The sequence below is a fragment of the Benincasa hispida genome, chromosome 4 (assembly GCF_027475165.1).
Source record: "Benincasa hispida cultivar pf3 chromosome 4, pf3_genome.v1.1, whole genome shotgun sequence".
In the NCBI taxonomy this organism is placed as follows: Eukaryota; Viridiplantae; Streptophyta; class Magnoliopsida; order Cucurbitales; family Cucurbitaceae; genus Benincasa; species Benincasa hispida.
The window spans coordinates 64,741,296-64,747,295 of record NC_143481.1 but is presented as its reverse complement, the minus strand read 5'-3'; positions in this window follow the sequence as shown (position 1 = coordinate 64,747,295).

Below are 6,000 nucleotides of genomic sequence, written 5' to 3'. Positions count from 1 at the left end.
AGTTTTTATCGGAGGTGGTTGTCGGAGCCTAGAGTTAGTCACTGGAGTTTTCATTGGAGGTGGTTGTTGGAGCCCGAAGTTGGTTCCCGATGTGTGACAGTGATAGTCATCGACAGTGGTCGATGGGTGGAGCCATTGAAAACATTGGAAAAAGAGAGAGTTAGTTGGTAAAATAGTCCTATCTTAATTTAGGTTCGTAAATAGATTTTTAGTTTTAATTATCTTATTTTGTAGGTATCGAGCACCAAAAATCTAGAACCGAGCATTTAGAGTCAAATCGGGTTAATTTGAAGCAAATTGGAGGTAATTTGAGCATTCAAACTTCAAAGAAAAGGAAATGACCAAAATGCCCCTGACTCGAACGTATCAACCCTCTACAAAACATAGCTCTATGCTCTAAGACAGCCTCAGATGATCATCGCAGCGTTGCTCGTGACCCTATTGCTATGCTAGAAGGTAGAAAACTCAGTTGTAGGGCAACATCGCAACGCTGATGCTACGACTTTTGACGGAAAGTCAAGAACAACACGTGCGTGCCTCACCATCTAACTAGCATAGCATCAACATTGCACCCGTACCCTTACGCTCGAGGTCTGATTGCGGTTGGAGCATTACAACGCTTTTATTAGCGTCGCAATGCTATGCCTTTAATTATAAATTGATTTCTTCTATTTTTAGGGTTCTTCCCATGCAGATTTTGATGAAGGCTGAGGAGAGGCTTATTTTTCTTCCTCTTTCTTTATCTTTTCAGCATGATTAGGTTAGAATTTAATTTTCTTTTGGATTGTAAACCATAGGTTGGATCTTCCTCTTTAATTTGTCTATGAACTAATGAGGCAATTTTCTATCTCGTTTTTAGAGCAAGAATTATTTGTTAGTTTCTTGAGATTTTTGTTTCTTAAATTTTATGCATTCAAAATTTATGTTTTGTTTGAATCAATTTTAATTTCGACATGTATGATTATGTTGTTGACTTTTCACTCATTAGCTTGCATTCCCTTCCTAATCGATTTTTAGTTTCGTCACGTTCTTGCATGAATGTCTAGCTTAAATCACCTAAGTAGCAATAGTTAATTGTGCATTTGATGGCTATTCCTAGGATGCATTAATTGCTAGGTTCAAAGACAAATTTGGTTAATTAATTAGGCTATCCAGTTGATTATTCAACAAATAGAATCCTAAATCGTAATGCACATGTTTTTATTTCTATATGGATGCTATCGAATCCAATAGAAACTAGGATCATGTAGTTTAATTAGGGATTGGGCTTCCAACATTAATTAATGCTTAGGACACTTTCTAGGTTCGGTCCTTACTAGTTGTCCGCCTTTTTAGAGGCTAGTTAGGTCGTATCGAGCGAGTTGTTGTGCACGCATAAATCATATGCATATCTAATTTACGGAAGTCGATGATTGAAATTGCATCGAATATCCTTTTTGTTCTAAAAACTAGGTAATCCAATTCATAGTTTACATTTATCCTTACATTTTAATTTCTACATTTAGTTTTCCTATCAACCAAGCACAAATCCCCCCGTTTTTATTTCTTTCCATAGTAAAATTTAGCTTAGGAGAGATTTAATTCTTGGGCTTCTTGTGGTTCGACCTCGTACTTGCTGCTTGTGAAGGAAATTGAATTCGAGATTTTCATGAGCAACAGAATAAAGATCTTTCAAAATTACAATCATGAATGAACATTACAAATTACAGTCGTATAGAAACATGCGGTTATACAATCAATATAGAAATTACAGCATGATAACTAAAAATGAACAAGGCGAAAGCTACAAACATTTGTAGACTCATCTCCACGCTCCTTGCTCACGAATGCTCGAACATAGCTACCTTGAACACTCGAACACCACGACCGCAACACTGCACGAATACTTTGCACTCGTCCTCAGCGATCGCCTTGGTCACGAACACCCCAGCAACACGAATGGCCTCTACAGAACCTCGACGGTGTCGAGTTGAGTATGACACCACCAAGAAGGTTACCTTGGTATTCTTGGTGTGAGAATCCAGAGGGTGGGCTCTGTGTGGACTTGGTATGAGGCAGATGAAGGAGAAGAACAATCGTGTACACGATAGGGCAAGTGGGAGAAGATAGAGACCTATCGCATAGGTCGATGCCCAATTCTTTAGCTAAAGCTAAGCCATCGTCTAGCAAAAGCTAAGCGATCGTTTAGCTCATTGTTTAGCTCAGTGTCTGTCGCCTACAAAACACTATACGATCGTTTACTAAAACATGCCGTCGCTTAGTAAATCGATATTTACTTGACAAGCACCATGAGTTTCTTTTTGTAGAGAAAATTCAAAACAATTTTTGACCTTTTGTAAAAACTTACTAAAATTAGGACAACAATTTTTCTTTTATCTCACGATTACCATGAATCACCAATAACTACTCATTCAATTGATTATTAAAGAAAAAGAATTAATTATCCAATAATTAATATTATTATAAATATAAATGATAACCAACTTATCATATTATATTTATAACCTTTAGTTTTAATATTTCATCTCATGAAACATATAAACCATTGTTCTTTTTCTATTCCATGGTACTTAATGTAAATCTCATTTACATCAATCCTCCACTAGATGTATCTTATACATCATACCGATTATATCATATATAATCAAAATACGTTTTTTCAATTTGAACATTTCAAATCAACACCAAGAACTAATCCTCAACTGAATTCATTGAGCTACTGAGTGGATCTTATGGACCTGTAGCTCGAAGCTCCAATGGTATGTGAATAACTGACTAAACTCTTTAGTCACAGGATCCACCATCCGTTAGCTGCCAGGCACTCCGCTAAAGACCGACAGCTGAACTCTTCTTACCAGATATATTATGTGTCCATCTTAACCAATCAGAAGTGCAACAACCCTTCACAGATCGCTCATAATTACAGCTCGGCCAATAACCGTTATGCCCCTATAATTACATCTGAATGCTTAAATACCACTGATCTCTCTAATAACCATAAGTCATAGTCCTACTATGACTGAGTCTTCTCTTCCAAAGAGAAGTTGTGGCCACTATGTTCAAGCCCCGGAATCAGCCCTTAAAGGAGCAATCTCTCTACTTATCCCTGCTTCGGGAAAGGAGTGAATTTCATCTTGTAGATTGAGTTCCCAACTCCCAGATTAGACAAGTCCCCAAAAAGGTAGGCATGTTGAGTTGGCAATCTGGCCACTCTCACCCATACTAATCAAAGGACCGCCTTAAAGGCAGGAGTTCCCAAAACACTTAGGATTGAGGTTGTGTCACCTATGGTCGTTTAGGTGAGATGTAACTCTCTAGTACCAACGACGTTATATACGGAGTCTAGTCATCTTGTGGTCTAGGTCTTATACAAACTCTTTGTATAGGACACCTCTGCTCGCACCTCTCCATATGAATGGTCAGGATCTACCATCTGTAGTAGTTTACAACACTTCAAACCTCACGGGCCGTATCCGTAGTGTCACGAGGATCAGGTATCCCACCTTAATCCTTATACTCAGACCTATTTAGGTTATCACTTAAGGCATGATCCACTTGTATATCACATATACATGCTTAAGTTCACATAAGATAACCAAGGAGCTTTGTTTATTGGATATGAGTAAATGCTGGAATTAAATAATAATTATTTTATTCATTAAACAATGTGTATCTTTACAAAACAACGAGACTCCGAGAGAATTAGGATACTAATCCCGACAACTTGTGCTACCTAGTACCATAAGTAATGGTTCAGAGAATTATAAATACCATTTTCTTAGTAAGGATTTATAACGACAATAAATCCCAACCTAACAATATATTAACTCAACTCCACCAACTTAACAATAATTAGGGAATGGGTTTCCAACATTAATTAATGCTTAGGACACTTTCTAGGTTCGGTCCTTACTAATTGTCCACCTTTGTAGAAGTTAGTTAGGTCATATCGAGCGAGTTATTGTGCACACATAACTTGGATGCATATCTAATTTACGGAAGTTGATGATTGAAATTGCATTTAATATCCCTCTTATTCTAAAAACTAGGTAATCCAATTCATAGTTTACATTTATTCTTACATTTTAATTTCCACATTAGTTTTCCTGTCAACCAAACACAAAACCCCCCGTTTTTATTGCTTTCCATAGTAAAATTTAGCTGAGGAGAGGTTTAATTCTTGGGCTTCTTGTGGTTCGACCTCATACTTGTCACTTGTGCTATCTAGTAGCATAAGTAGTGGTTCGGAGAATTATAAATATCATTTGCTTAGTAAGGGTTTGTAGGCGACAATAAATCCCAACCTAACAAATATTAACTCAACTCCACCAACATTGAAAGTTGGTGGACCAAATATTGAGTTGGTATATTATACCAACTCAACATAACTTATGTTGGTGAACCAAACACCCCATAAACTTCTATTGTTGCTCTCTCTACGATTAAACTTTCTTCTTTTCTTCTTAATTTCTTCAGAGAGATACTTTATGTGGTGAAGATTGGTTTATTTTGAGCTTAAACTTGTAAGTCTACTCTTTGGAGAGTTTTTCAAGTTTGTTTATAATTCTTCCAAACTAATTATAAAGGGTTACTTTTGATCTCGAAAAAAAGCAGTTGTAACAATTTCATTATTTGTGGAAACAATTGAGTTTGCTCTTGAACTCACGAAAAGAACGGTATAGCGATCACTCTAATCTGTGGGAAGAGTCAGTGGAAGTTTTATCTAAATACCCAAGGAGTCTTGGGAGTAGAGTAGGGGTTCTAAACCACTATAAAGTTTGAGTGTCAATATCTCTATCCCATTTAGTTTTGCTATTAATTTATTATTACATTTTCTTGATTGAAATTAATTACAATTTTTATTCTTGAAATTGATTGCTTATATTGGTTTATCTTGATTGATAGTTATTAAATTTTCATATCATTTATCAATCTTATTATTAGAATTAAATTGGGTGCTTGAATTTGTTTATCCCACTTTATTGGTTATTTTGAAGTGAATGCATATGTATGAAAGCATTGTTTAAATTGCTTATTAGTTAAAAGTTTATTAATTTTCTTAGTTGAGTCCACTTAAAGAAAAAATTTCAATTAATTTGAATATACCCTATTCATCCCCCTTCTAGGATTGTCGTACGGATAAGGGTTGAAAGCCATTGGTAGTGGCAGTGGTAATGGTGTTATTAGACCAAAGTTGGTTTGAAAAACCTCAGAAGGCTACCCAAAATTATGATAGGACATTGTTAATCATGCAAACACCACAAAGAATCAACCAAGATAAGACTCAAAATAAAAATAAAAAATAATAATAAACAAAATAAATAAAAATAATCTACACCTGAAATTAAGATTAGTTAAATCCTAAATATTTAAAGAAATCAAAACACAATTTCCTAGTAACGGTGCCAAAAATTTGATATGTGCAAGCACATGCATCGAGTAATAATATAGTTTGAATGATCAAGAGACCAGTATCATACTCTAGGAAATTAGTTTTCAATTCTTTTAGCTATTCAAAAATCTTTCCAATTTTATCCAGCGGACCGAACTGTGATGAAAATCTAAACTAATCTAATCTTAGAAAACAAATAAAGGGAACAATGGATTAACTAAATTAATTGTTTAAACATTAAATTGATTAAATACTAACTATAAACCTAGAAGTCTTATTTCTAGATATCCTCTCTCGAGTTCAACATTTTCTAATACCTAATCATTAACCCATTTTCATGCAATCAATTAAATAGGTATAGCATAACACTCTTGTCATTGATCCATATTAATCTTCTATCATTTTCGTGCATAATTGATTAACAGTTTAGCATATTAGATCCTACCTAAAGCCCTCCCTCTCAAGCAAGACATTAAATAATTATCATCCAAGCAATGGCCAATTGTTCGAAAGCAAGAAACACAAACATGCTAAAATAGTTTATGCATTCATCAAATCAAGAAACAAATAAAATAGTATGCAACAATCCAAAAACTAATTCATAAACT